Raw genomic sequence first — 15,220 nt, 5'->3', positions numbered from 1 at the left:
GTGCAGTCTCGCCCCACATTATTTATTTTCTTTGCTTGTTCATTTGTTTTGATTTATGTATTAATTGTATAATTTACTCCCTCCCTCCTCAATTATGATCTGCATTTAGGCCTTCTATTGCAACTCACTTATTGAGTGGATACAAGTTTTTTTTAATTTCACGTTTTTTCAATAAAATCTATATTTTCGGTATAATACTCTCCGGCTCCAGCTTATTCTAGGTCTTGTGCAGTATCACCGGGTCACACTTGTTTGGTGGCTTTTCTTATTGGACACCAACCCAGTACGAATAAATCAATATTCAAATGAGCTGGGATTTTATTGACAATTTATTTTTGTGGTGCTGATATTCTTTTATTCATTGATTTGTTACTTCACTCTATTTGATACATTTCCTCCTATGTGCGCATTTCGTTTTTGCTTTTCAAAACATCTCTGCGCAATCCATATCTCCATTTCCTCGAGGTTTATACCGCTCCCTTTGGACTGTCTATTCTCCTTCATCTCCATCTCGCCGCCATGACTGAAGTGGATCCAGTAGGTAAATCAATCAGGGATCAGAGCTTTCACCTGGATTCACCTGAGCAAGCTGATTGATGGAGACACTAGCTGCTCCTGATATCCTCATATTTTGTCCATTTTGTGGACTCGCCCTGCTGGACCCTCACCGCTGCTCTCTCCGTGCTGAGTGTATTTGGGCTGAGGGGGTGATGGATGTTGGAGGCTTTTAAATGGAAGGAGGAAGGAGGTGGGGGGAAGAGCAGGAGGCGAGGAGCGACGGAGGAGGGAAGAGGGCGAGGAAGGAGAACAGGAGGATGCTGAGCCAGCTGTTTTTCTTTTCTTTTTTTTCGTACATGTAGAAGTCTGTTGCGTGTGTGTAATGCAATGTTGGCCCGCATCCGGTTCCAGCTAGTGCCTCCCCATCCCAACGCCGCCACCCTCCACCTCCCCCATCAGGCTGATTAATAGTGAGAAGAGCCAGCTGCACTCCTCTCCCCACAGAGAGGTCAGGCATATGGCAGAGTGGAGAGCTGAGCTGCAGAATTATCATATCAAACCTGGTTTCCCTCGAACACTCGGGGGAGCGAGCGTCGTAGTCACTGATTCTGGGAGAAAAAAAGGAAAGTATTATGACGATCAAGGTGCTCAAGCAGTCTCTGACCACCACTGTTAGCTTTGAGATTATGGATATTTTTTTTGAAGCGCTGCCGTACCTTTTCATCTTCTTCCCTATAACTGTCCTCTCCCCGGTCGTGATGTAAATTATGCAAGGAGCAGCAAGGCCAATTTCCCAAATATTTAAGATGTAACCTCCGAGGCATTGTCCTGACCTCCACGACACACGGAAACTCAGCGGTTGGTGTCTGTAGATCTGCAGGACCGGGAGGTTTGTAGGAAGTGTGCCAATGTTGGCGGCACAGATGCCTAGCGGTTAGAGAGACACGGTACAGGGGGTGTCCCCCTTTTTATCCTTGTAGCAGCTTGTCTTGTCAAAGGTTTGCAGCGTTTTAATCTGCACAAGTCCTCATAATGGGGGCACAAAATACTGTGTTCCAATACTCATACCACCATATTATTTAGTATGTCCCAATACTTAGTATGTCAAATGCAGTATGCCAGCAATATCCGGTTGCATTTTGCAGTATGCAAGTCAGCATGCTGTTCTGGTCATTCTGGCCCACAATCCTCTGTGCTGTGGAAGTAAGAGCAAGAGGGTCAAAGTTCAAAGAGCAATGTTATGAGGAAGTGGCATGTCCCAATTGAAGGCATACTGCCTGCCACAGTATGTACTTTGTAAGGGAAGCAGCGGTATGCCCTAAGAGTAAATTATGCAATTCAGAAAGCAGCTACTGCTTGTCAGTGTATTCCAAAACAAACTATTTGACAATTCCAAAGACAATTTCTAGTATTTAGTATCCAGTATTTGCTAGTCAGGTTTAGGCAAGTATAACCTCTTGATTCGGGTTGGGTGCAGATTGTTGGTACACTGCACTAAAGTTAGCGAATAGAATTTAGCAGAGCCAAATATTTTCTCACGAGTTGGTGAAAATGACATGAACTTAATGAAGTGATGATATTTGTGTTACAGCTGGTTCTGCTGCAGCCAAAACATTTCCAAATGAGTAAAACAAAATAATTGTGCAAAGACTTCATAATTATCATATTCTAGGGAAAACTACTGTATTTTACATTCAAATCCAGAGCGACTACCGTTTCAACTTGTTTATTAAGTATGTGCCGGATGTCTGTGCAATGGTTCACAATAGTTCACCAAGGTGATTTCAAAGAACTCCCACTACAGACCAGTGTCTTTTATCCATGCTTTCATAACAGGACATGAGATTATAGATCCAACAGAACTTTGGGATAATGATACCAAAGTTGACACTCTTCTGAGAGTCGTGAAATAGTCACAAGGAGTTCATGAAAGGCTGAGAGTGGCAACAGTATCCGTCTGCCGAGATTTCGGCAGACATGTAATTGGATCATTAGTTCTACAATATATTCTTGACATAGTTGACGTCCAACGAATGATAAGGCTGATTCCAAATCAGCTCTGGACCATGTTATATCGCTTATTGTGCTTTACCTACAATTAGGTGATCACATGATGTTCTCGGTACATAGCAAATTGATAGGGGCGCAACTTTGTATTTATTTTGTAGTTATTGACATCCTTTGAGGTTAAAGTAATGAACACCCATGAGCACATTAGAATTACATGTAGAATGTGTCTGCGTGAGAACCAGTAGCACCGATATGATACTGATATTGGGGCAATACCGACTTACATGGCTGCCTGTTTCGGTGACAATGTGGCAGAGCTATTAAATTAAATTCGATGCTAATATAATAATACATACTAAATAAATAATTAAATAATTTAAATTCCTGTTTACGATGTGTTGTTGCATTAAAAAGGTTTACACTTGAATTACAGTTATTTCTTACATTGAAGATTTTTTTGCTGGTTATTTTAATCGTGAATAAAAATCCAGTAAACTTATATTTATTTATTTTTCTGTTACATTTAGTTAGTTAGGAAAGCAAGTCTAGTGGTCAAGCCTGATGTTGCCTTGCACATAAAAGAGTGCAAACACACACCCAGAATACCACTCGCTAGCATGTGTGTTTTGACCAACAACACAGTTGGTCATTGCAAACATTGGAGGGGTCAAATTTCCATGTGACCTCCCCCGTCCCCCATGGCGACTACATGCTTAAACTGTAAATTACTGCTGATAACGCTGAAATTGTGTCCATAATATCACATTATAGTGCTGATGAGGACTGAAGTTTAATTTCAGTGCCGCTCTCGCTCGGTAATCTCACCACAATGTTAATGCTGCATGTTGTACATGCATCAAAGGAATGACTGCAGTTCTGGACAAACGTAAAGATCAACAGATGAAGTTTCCATAGGTTATGTATTATTTATCCACATTAGTTAATGCAGCTCATGAGCTTGCCTTGTTAATTCCGTCTTTGAAGGTCCTTTGCGGTGCAGAGGCCCACCTCTCTCTCATTAGTAAATCTCATTCAAATTGCATGTTGTCAAGGATCCCTCGTGATTAACAAAGCTACTTAGCAAAGTTCTGCATAAAATCTAACTAAAAAGTAACTTTTGGACATCATTAATATATGCATTACAATGGCAAGTTCCCTCTTTAATATGTAAGCCATTGTTTTGGGGGGCAAAAAATCATACATAATTAGAAACAGGATCTTGCAATTTGTAACAGTTAATTACACCTTTTATGCCTGAGTGGGGACGGCTGGGTATCAGTGCTCAGCGGCGTTGTGGAAAGCCGACTTCTCAAGTTACTATCGGCCGCAGAATGACAGCCAGCTGATTGGAGCGTGGTCTGTTGTTGCCGGACCTCCTGGAGCTGCTCTGTTTGTGCCCGACAAGACAGGGCTTGTATTTTAAGGAGGTAGCAAAAAGAAGCGGGATTACAGGAGGACAAGAATGTACCAAAAACATTTCCATGACAAGATAAGAGAGAGGCGAGCTGGAGACGAGGCCAACTTTAGGGGGAATCTTCCTCGTCGCTCCTTGTTGGAAGAAACACACTTAATGTTTCAGTTTGTTTGGGCATTTTTATTCCCTGGAGGTCTAATTTAGAACGAAGCGATCTGATTAGCCCGGCTCCCCGGGAGTCACTCTCTCTCGGGAGCCACGGCCGAGGGCATCACTTGAATCGGAATCAGAAGATGCAGAGACCAATTATGCGTCTTAAAAAGAGGAGATGTTTTTCTAATCTTTTTTTCTCCAAACCCAGATCAGTGATCCTCCACTCTGACCCACTGCTGCTCAAAGAGACCTTTCATCTGAACATAAGTACAATGTCCATACACTTTAGACATCAGATTTTTGATGAGACTGTGAAGCAAATATCCAAATTCTCACCATGTTTTCTACTGCTGTGACCGAATAGTGTATATAATTTATTCAAACTAATTATTTCTTGCAATGCACGTCTGCTCTACATGACAATTTGCAGTCCCGCCAATGTTCATGCAAACATATTTTTGCATTTGCACACTAAATGGTATAATCTCATGCAGTTTTTTTCACACACTATATATTCAGTTTTTGCTAGTAAAACCTTCATAGAGCATACATCATATCCAATAGCAGGTTCAAATAGCATACATGTTTTTCATTGAAGTTTTTATGTCATTAAGGCTTCTTCTAATGCTGTAATCTTTATGTCATTCCAAAAGACTGGGTTGGGACCCACAGTTGGGTAGCAGGGGATTTTATTAGGGTCACAAACGTCTTCCGTAGTCTTTTATTCAACATTAATATCTGCAGTACGCCTTTGAGCCCCATTGAGCCTGCTTGTAACATTGAATCAAATATGAAAGTCAAACATTCTGTTTAACCAATGAAAATAAATAGATATCCCGTTAACTCCACCTAAATGTATTTATTTGGTCTAATTCATAAAGTATTAAACATGTGTATTTCTTCAAAATGGCTGGTTTACTTATTCAAGATAAGAGGATGCAGAAATAGCAGTAAAGATGGTCAGGAATCCTTTATTTACTCACAGTTCACACACTTTTATTGTTTTTGGGATGGTCTGTTTGGCCATCAACTACCATTACACTGCTGATCCATCGCTGCGATTCAGCCGCTGCTATGCAGGCAGACAGCTTAGTGAGTTTCATTTTGTTTTTGAGAAGATTGTATGAAGTGTATTATGCGACGAATTCGAACCGATCGCCTGCGTACATCGCCGCTTGTTTTTGAGTTTGAAAGTCGCACGTTACGACGCCTAACAGCTCATTGGTGTCTAGACGGGGGTCTTCTATTGCTCAATTCTCGTTAATTATTCAGATTTTCTGTGCTGCAAACTCTCACCACCTTCAACACTGAGTATCAGGACAAAAATGAATATGAGCAGTAACACATGCTGTATATTAACCCCTTGCTGGTGGTGTTCAAAGTGGGAATTATATTCCAAGCAGTGCAGAAAAATCGTTTTAAATAGTATAAACAAGGTCATTATCTCAAACCTACACTGAGCATGTCTGCCTCCCAGCAGGGCCCTAAAGCTTTCAAAGGTATTACAGCTGAGCAGTCGAGTCAATGCAAATATGCTTTCCTGCTCTACCTCGTGGGAGTATTTGCGTGTTGTTGTCAAGTGATCTTAATGTCACCGTGCGCGGCTGAAGATATTGTTTCCAACTGCGCCGCACACTAGAGCCCACCTAGACCTGATGTCTATTTATGAGCAACAAGCCGACAAGGACATGATTGAACACGCTGTGTGTGTGTGTGTGTGTGTGTGTGTGTGTGTATCTGCAGCATTGTGCACAGACGCTGCGTTACGTTGTGCAGACAGACAGAGTAGGTCACGGGCACGCCGAGGCGAGACATGCAGTGATGAAACCGAAAGCTGCTGCGGCTGGAGTGATTGCACGCGCGTGAGCGCAGTTTGTGACGCATGATGGAGATGTCGACCGGGAGAGTGGCGATCAATCAAGAGCCGTGATTAATATGGCCGCGCTATTCTTTGGCGCTAAACGGCCATGTGGGACGGCGTTAATCTACCTGTCAGTTTCCGTCGGTTTTCCACCGGCTGCGGTGCCGACTTGTCACTTTGATACTTGTTTTGTTTTTCTGTTTATCCTGTTACTGCCGAATCATTTAACTGAGTAACAACTGTATCGCCGCCGCAAATCGTTGTTCCGGGCGCGGTGTGTGGTTAGTTATGCACTCGCGGTCTCTGCCTCTCTCTGACACACACACAGATACACACACACACGCACACACACACCTGTGTGCACACAAGCCTTTTCACTTTTCCACCTGCTGTGGGAATATAAATGAACAATTTCCCAAACTGAAGTAGAAATGCTCATAGAGGAAAATTAAATCCCATGCCTGGGGCTGATGGGATATTCATCTTTCCCATTTTATCTACTGCTTTCTTCCTTCAGCAGTTGGCACATTTTCCATCAGTGGCATTCTCCTTCAATCAGTTGCACTGTGTGTGTGTGTGTGTGTGTGTGTGTGTGTGTGTACACCAAGACACTGCTCATAGCAAGTCAGGTTTTTTTTCTTTTCTTTTTTTGTTTAATAGATTCACCTCGCAACCCAGACACATTTTAAGTGAGGCACAACACTGCAATCACAGCACTTCTCTCCATACCAAAGCGCCACATGAGGGGAAAGGAGCAAAAACGCAAAACAAGATGTTTTCTTAAATTCTTCTAAAAAAGAGGTGTGTGTGGATTGTTGACTGAAGGCGAAGACGGCTCGGCCCTAATTGGTTCAGTCAGTTCGAGGCACGTAAACAGTTGCTCATCTTGTTACGAGAGATACTCCTCCGCTGTTAGTCTGCTCACGATCGGTGATGATCAATTGCAGATTCGATCGGCGCCATGGGGCAATTGCCTATACGAGTAATTGCACCTGCGGCTAATTCGTGGGCTGATGTCTGTTGTTTTTCGTCGTAGCATATTATTGTTGGATATTTTGGTGTAATTTAGATTTTTATCTTTGAAGACGCTGACCGCTGTCAGTACTAGCAGGTAGTTGAGGGGATGAAAACCCAATCCCTCTCTCCTCAGTGTCCTATCGATGGAGAGCCGTATTGACCGGTGTGCTGATGCGGAGGGAATTGAACAGCTGAAGGCTGGTGGAGTCTGCGGATGTCCAGGGCCCTCTGGACCCAGCCTGGCTGACTGTCAGAGGCCTAGTGATTCTTTAAGTAATGCATGGCTACAGTTGACATGTCTACACACACACCGCGCCCTAAGGCAGGGTCACAACAGGGTTTCTAATGAGAGCTGTGGATAGCTCCCATAGGACACCTGACACCTGTGAAATGGAGGTGAAAAAAAAGGTGATATCTCACATAATGGAAGCATCTGTAAGACATCACATATTTCATTAATTTTCTGCCAGTAAGGGGGTAAAAAAATAAATAATCCATCACTGCCCCAAGGCCAGTACAGATGAGTTGATTTGAATTCTTTAAATCATTATTATCATTGCTTCTAGAGTGAAATCAATGATATACACAATTGGGAGCCAGTGTGTAACCCCCATACAGACCCCCCGCACTCAAATGATGGACATGTTGAGAGATTATTATCATGTGACATGCTGTAATGAGATTACACTGAGTTCGATATAGGATTCACACACACACACGGTGTTGGAAATGGCACCTCTGATTTGTTCATATCTTGGAAGTTTCCATCATTAGCTTAGCTTCGGCACTAGTAGCTTGCTAGCTGAGGGGTGGAGGAGAGAGAGAACGAAGGTGGCAATCTGCCTCAACACAATCCACAGCTGAGTTTAATATTACATAATGAACTGGGAGGAACTTTTGGGACATGGGGTGCTATTTGATGCTAATTCAGGAGTGTAGCTTTCTGAAAGTATACACCAGAGGTACACCCACGCAACTGATGCAATGGCCATGGTGTTTCCATTACATACATGTCCAAACATATAGCCACTGGTTGCTAAAATATTAAAAAGCAATGTAATGAGATGACATTTGCTATAGGAGTATTGCAATATCATAAAGTTGATGTAATGGCTCAGTGTAAATGAATATATACTTTACTATTTGGTCAATGGGATAAATGCGTCTCCAAAATATTAGGAGATACAGCCAGTTGATAATAAATATATATATATATATATATATATATATATATATATATATATATATATATATATATATATATTTAAACATTTATACTGGAAATGAGACGGTATTTTGAAGACAATTATAGGTGATTCAATAAGATATTCGAAACCAAGTACATATTGAGAAACATTCAATGGACTGGAAAGTTAGAATCATGTCATGTCACACACAGTTTGAATATTTCATTTCTTTTTCCACATTCAACAGAAATATAAAGTGACATGTTTTACTATGGTTGTGGCCTTTTTAGCATATCTGTTTATTGTAGTGGTGGAATATTATCATATATATATATATATGTTTTTAAAGTCCATACTGAATATTTGTCATTATAAAGTGCTTTCTTTATGTGTTGTTCTTGTTTTATACAAAAGTAGCAGTAGTTGGTGGCAATGTATCAAGTTGGAGGTAGCATTGGCCCTGAATTGTTTTTTGACATGCATAAGACGCGACATTCTGCACCTTGCGTTACCCACTTGATTATCTATGAACATAAAAATGATTTAAAAAATCAAACGGAGATGAGTACATGATAACGATATAATGTACTCAGTTGCAGATTTAATGGTGACAAAACCACAAGTGAAATAGCCCTGATGCAGATATTGTCTGTGCAATTATGATGAGTGAAAGCAATTTCACAGATGTGTATTTTTATACTCCCCACGCACATCACCCCGCTCAGAAATATCCCGTGAAGACATGCCATCCACATGCAATTACTCCATAAACTCCGAGAGGTAACGCTTACAATTGAGAACAAACTGATACAAATTCCCAATCTAATTTATATGCAAAGTTAGAAGTCCCTTGTCCTGCTCAGTCAGATAGGTTTTCAGTCTGCGGTGTGTGCAGGATATGATGGGCCACAGGGACTCATCTGTAGGTGTGTCTTTGGTTTTATGTACATGGTGATTGATGCTGCAGCTTACTCCACCCAGACCTGTGTGTCTCATATAGATAGGAGTCTCACCAAGAACTATAGCACATATAGCACATAGTATATACTGTATGTATATATATATATATATATATATATATATAAAAACTCTTGTCGTCATGTCTATTCGGGATCCTCTTAAAGTCCCAGTGAGACGGAAGTTAGAGTGTGTTTAGATTGTGTACTGTGACGTATTTCACGGTGAAACGGAATATCTTAGCGGTGTGAAGTTACCAGATGGATTTAAATCAAATCCTGTGCATTTGATTTCTCCGAGCACTCCCCCCCCCCCAAAACCTGTTGTTAGATCAGAAGGATGTAGGGGAGATGAAAAGGGATCTTTGAGATTTTTCTGTACCGCGCTGCGGTGACACAGAGCCGGTTGGAACTCTGCAAAGTTTCCGTTAAATGAATTAGACCTCAGCCACATTGTTTTGGAACTTAAAACAGTAGCTAGTTGCTAAAAGTCTCATTTGATTTCAGATTTTTTTATCACGCTCTTGAGCGCCAGATGAGTCCTCAAACATTTTAAACCATTTTACAGAAGTGAAAAGACAGGGATTTTATGTACTCTGGTGCTGATTTTGTGCTACATATTTGGCATCCACCAAGTGAATAATGATCAATTCACACAGGGACACAGGATTAAAACTGGGAAGAGGCACTTTTCACTCCACTGGGTCTTTAATCCCACAAAACAAGCCAGCTTCCTCTGTTCTCTGTTAAACAAGTAATAGTGAAGGAGAAGTGCAAGCCACTGTAAAACGTCACACATCATTTTTTCCCAAAGTTCAAAAATAATGACGGCTTCAGTTTCACATCCTGACCTCTGCCTTGTAACGGCTTCCCTGGGCCTCGTCTCCTCACAGTCCGGTCACCTGGGGAACTTGTTCACATCATTCTGCATCTCTCAGACTTCCACAACTTCTTTTTTTTCAACATCAAAGTCGATGAGAGCAAAGCAAGGTGAACAGAGAGTTGCCGCTGCAGCAAAAGATGCTGAGCTGAGCCCGGCTGAGCCCGCAGCGCGGAGAGAAAAAGTTCAACTTTTTAGAGGAGACTGCACGACCTGGACCGACTTAGTAAAAGTCAGTGAGTCAATGCTACAACATATAATACTTAACCCAATGTGCAGGCCGAGCACTGATTGAATTAAATGGAGCACTATACCGGAAAGAAACATTACATTCACCAATCGAAGAGTGAAAGCAGTCCAGCATGCCAAATTGGGCTCAGAGGATCCATACGCATCGCATCTGCTTAATCTAGAGCATCAATTAGGAAAGAAAATTTGGCCACTTGGAATGATATCTAATCTGTTATCTCTAAGAAAAGAGGCAAGGTGGATAGTAACCTGGTCAAATGTGTGGGCACATTCAACCGACAATTAAAGCGCGTAAATATACAGGGGGTGGACATACTTTACAGAGCCGCCTTTGTGACACAATGCAGTCCGACGCAACGCCTTCCACCTCTTGTGAATGAGTCAGTGTTCACTTTCTTGAGCCAAATGAAATGCAATTTTTTTGGTGACATAGTTGCAGGTATTGGAATGTGATACAGTGTGTTAGGTGTTCCTGCTTTTGGCCACCCACAGAAGCTTCATATTTACCAAGCAGACATGAGAGTGATATCAATCTCCTCATCCAACCTTTGCCAGGCAAGCAAATCAGCGTATTTCCCAAAATGTCAAAATAAATCTCTCTATGATGTATTGTGCTGTATGTCGCCAAAGGCCAAATCCCTCAGATGCAATGATTGAGGTTGTGCTATTAATCAGTGTCCAGGATTCATATTTCGTGCGGAAATTTGACTAATTTGATAAAGTAAATTGGGATGTTTTGAAAAGCGACGTCAAACATTTTCCTCCGACTCAAAGCCTCCGGAAGCAACCAATCCCCAGCTGTGATGTGCTGCAGCGGTCCATCTCTCCATCTCATTCAAGTTCTTCTTAATCTTAACTTTTTTTTGCTCTCATTCTTACTTACATTCTTTCCATCCCTTATTCACCCTGGATAATTGTTTGTCACACCAATGCCCAAACAGTGCATGTCCTTCTCCCTACCGTTTCTATACGGTCCTCCTTAGAACGCCGCACTAGAGCCGGCCTTCTGGTCAGAGCCTGTCGTTTATTCACCGCACACGATGGGATCTCTGTGTCCAATCTCTTCTGCAATTGAATTATGTTTAATATCCTTTCGGCAACTGTTTGTGAGGAGCTATAATATTGTTCGGTTTTTTTTCTTGTGGGGAGGGTGGGGTTTCATGGGTATGGCGACGTGGGGTATCTGTGCTTAGATTTAGCCGTGGGATGCTTTTGACCGATGCAGTGGCTTGCGTGGCTGCGGGGTCGACCGTCTCGCAGGGATCCATCCGGCTGTTTGCATCACGGCTCCTCTGGCGTGATGTCTTGTTACTTTTTTCTTTTCTTTTTTACCCCTGGGCGGATTTTGTCACAGTTATTCTTATGACAGCGACACAAAATAACATGCAATCACCCTGCGAGGAGGGAGGGAGGGAAACATCCCAAATGTAGTTTAGCGCATCTGGCTGCAGTCGCACAAACAACAACTGGAAGGAAGCGTTTGTGCGAGTGGAGACGGTGACCTTGAGCCGAGCTCTGGAAGAAATGGCCGAGCCGAGCCCCCCAGAGCGCTGAGGTGAATGTGGAGTCCTGTCAACATGAGGAATGTTGTCGTGCTGTTGTCTCGTAATAAAATAAGCTATCATTCGCCGGAGAGCATCAAAAACAACGCTGCCACCGAGCCCGGAGAAATGAACCACCCAGAGATGTACACATTTGGTGTGGCTTTAGCTTTTCTTTTCTCCTTTCTTAAAACAATGCCTGTGAAAGGACCAAAATACAGTTCATCATGAGACAACCAAGCTTTTTACTATGGTTGACTGCTAATGGTCAATTTGTCATTTACCGTCGCTCTAAACTACCTCCAGGCAGCGCAGCTGTTCATTAGAGGCGGGGGCTGGGTGAGGACTGAACATAACGGCGTTTAATTTAAGTGCATATGCATTTTACGCTAGTAAAATATTACAATTTACAGTTCAATTGCTCAAACGGCCGTGGTAAATCTGTGTCGTGAAAGCAACTGCTTGAAAACGTGGTAAAAAAAATCTGTGCACTGTTAAAAGCAGTGACATACTGAGGCAGTTGATGACTACAGAGAGTAATAGCAGACTGACAGTGATATTATTCAGAACAGTTCACTGCATCCATTTTAATATCCCAGTTTAGTAGTCAAAACTTCTTTGCATCATTTTCTCACTACAGGCAGAAATTGGACAGTAGGAGAAACAGGAAACCCTAACTACTAAAGTTAGGGTTGGTAATCTTGAGAGTATGCTATCCAACTAAACCCAGTCCAGTGTCCAGTGTAATGAAATCTTTTCCAATGAAAGTAGCTGAGAGCACCAAGCTTGTGAGAAAGCCGCCAAGTTGTCATCACTGCCCGCCCATCGCTTCAGGCCTCCTTCCAAAGCCACTCCCCCAAAAATTATAAAATGAATTCAATGCAATTCCATTTTACTTGTATAGCCCAATATCACACATTTGCATCAGAGGGCTTTACAATCTGTACAACATACAACATCCTCTGTCCTTGGACCCTCGTATTTTATATAGAAGTCTGATTGCATAGAAGTCTATGAGAAAATGAGCCTACTTGTGTCTTGATTTATTACCTCAGTAAACATTGTAATCATGAGTTTATGGTCTCAATCGCTAGTTTCAAGTCTTCTTCAATACAGCATAGTCTTTATTTTGGAAAGGATGGTCCATTTAGTGTAAAATAGACCTTAAAGCAGGGTATGTTTTAGGGCAGGTTAACTTGTGATTGACAGGTCGCTTCCACTAACTACCAGTACACGGAATGTCTACGTCACTACTCCACAGTCTAAACATTTAAACATTATCACTTCCGCTCACAGAGAGGGGTTAAATAGTATTGAAATGTTTGGATCCCTTCCTCGTCGTCCAAGCCTGTGACATTGACTTATGGTGACACCTCCCAGCCTGTTTTGGCTTAGACAGTTAAATGACAAATGGTCCAGCCTGTCAGCCAAAATCTGTTAGTCATCTGAAGCCTGGACTGGTGCTGCCAGGCCGGCACCACGCAGACTGCTGGCCTTTAAAGCTAGCCTCCCACAGCTGAGTCACACAATTACAGCCAATCAGCGACCAAACACAGTTATCTGAGCTCCTTCAACCACAATCACAGACGATCCTAATGTGTTTGCGCTGCTTCAACCTGTGTTCAAAGAATTATTCGTCATTGGTTATTTAAGTTGAATCCATTGGACTGAAAAGCAAGTGGATAGTGTCAGTGAGTACAAGTGTTGTGCTGCCTTGGTATACCCACGTCCAGACTTTTAAATACATCCAGTAATTCCAGTATTGGTGTTGCACACCTATTAGAGCCACAAGAGCACAAGGCAAAATGAAATGCGAGTATCAAGTGGAAGTAAACCGATACACTTCATTATCCTCTCCAAATATTAAGCTGTTGGCTACATAAATCTACAAAAGGTTACTTAACCATCAGAGTGCCCCGGATTGAGCACGAGCTGCCAGGGACGGGACGGAACACTGCAGGGGAGGTTATGGTTAAAACAATGATGTAACAACATTTCTTTTTTTCTTTTTTTTTAAATTAAAAAATAAAATAAAAAGTGGTTGAGAGGTTGTTAGTGCGGGATAGGAATTCATGTATTTTTTTTATAATAACACTAATTATAATATTAGTAATAATTATAATGTATAATAACAGCAACATCACAATAATAATATAACATTGTCAGAGATAAACAAAAATAATAAAAAAGTAAAAAATGTGTTTAGTGATCATTTGAATTTCAGGATTTTGAATTGAACCACTATAGATGATAATAAAGTAAATACCATTAAAAAAAGGTTTTGCCCCATTGTCCAAATACCTTATGATCTTATTTATTTTTAAATCGGCCCACATTATACAATTTCAGTAAGTCTGTCAATCGGGCACATAAAACATCTCAGCTACTTACCCTGCAATGTATGATGTTGTATCATGACAGTAGCATAAATAACAAATGACCAGGAGACGACAAATGTATTTAAATTGAAATAAAAAACAGTTATTAGCACTATTAATAGTATCCATAGGCTTTTAGGCCATCAAGCACTGAGTCTACGAACTACGGATTTGTAGAATTACATCATACTGTAGTGTAGACTCTACTAGATGCTTGGCTCAAAGCAATTTAACAAGCTCAACTTTACTCGAGTACGTTTGTATCACCATTTAAGGTTAATGCATCCATTTTAATGGCTTGCACTTAGCTTGGTAACATAAAAAACCGAGAGGGCGAGTGCTTTTGTCAGTGACGAAGCGTTGTGAGCATATGGCCAGCACTACAAGTGGATAAGATGGATCTTGAATAATTCCAGAGGGGAAATATGGGTAGTTGAAGCAGAAAACAATCCCAATCAAACGATCAAACAATAAGTCTTAAAGGTATGATAAAACTGAAGTAAGCTGTACTTAATGTGTTTTTTATTTGACATCACAATCATCAGCCTAAATTCTAAAGTAAAGCGTTCCATCTGCCCTTTGAGACCCTGTAGAGATGCCCTAATTACTCAAGTGCTCAAATGAGCTGCCGAATGCAGCTTCTCCCAGAATATCAATGAATGAGAAACGATTGCACCATTACGTTGGTGTGAAAAACACCAGCAGTACAACTTAGTGAGGACGAGGAAATGCAAAGTCTAAGACAACATGCCAAGCGTCTAAAAATGATATGATGAAGAAAAACTTCTAGCACTTGAAATCAGTAAAACAAATTTACAAATTAGACCTGAGTGCAACATATGTACATATGAGATAAAAACAGAATGATGTCAACATGCGGTTTGATGTGAAGTTATTAAATTACTAATTTCCACCAGTAGAACAAATTCCACATTCTGCTTTCCCTCCCCGCTGGATGACACGGCTAATATCTGTCCTCTGTGGGTGGAATTAGATGTTAAGTCAAGGTTAAATGGCCGAGTGTTTGCTCTGTGTTGTGTTTGGACGTTGTGTAATGCAACGTTTCTTTCAGTGAT

This window comes from Anarrhichthys ocellatus, unplaced genomic scaffold (genome assembly GCF_004355925.1).
Source record: "Anarrhichthys ocellatus isolate YVR2014 unplaced genomic scaffold, GSC_Weel_1.0 scaffold8, whole genome shotgun sequence".
NCBI lineage: Eukaryota > Metazoa > Chordata > Actinopteri > Perciformes > Anarhichadidae > Anarrhichthys > Anarrhichthys ocellatus.
This window is presented reverse-complemented; position numbering follows the sequence as displayed.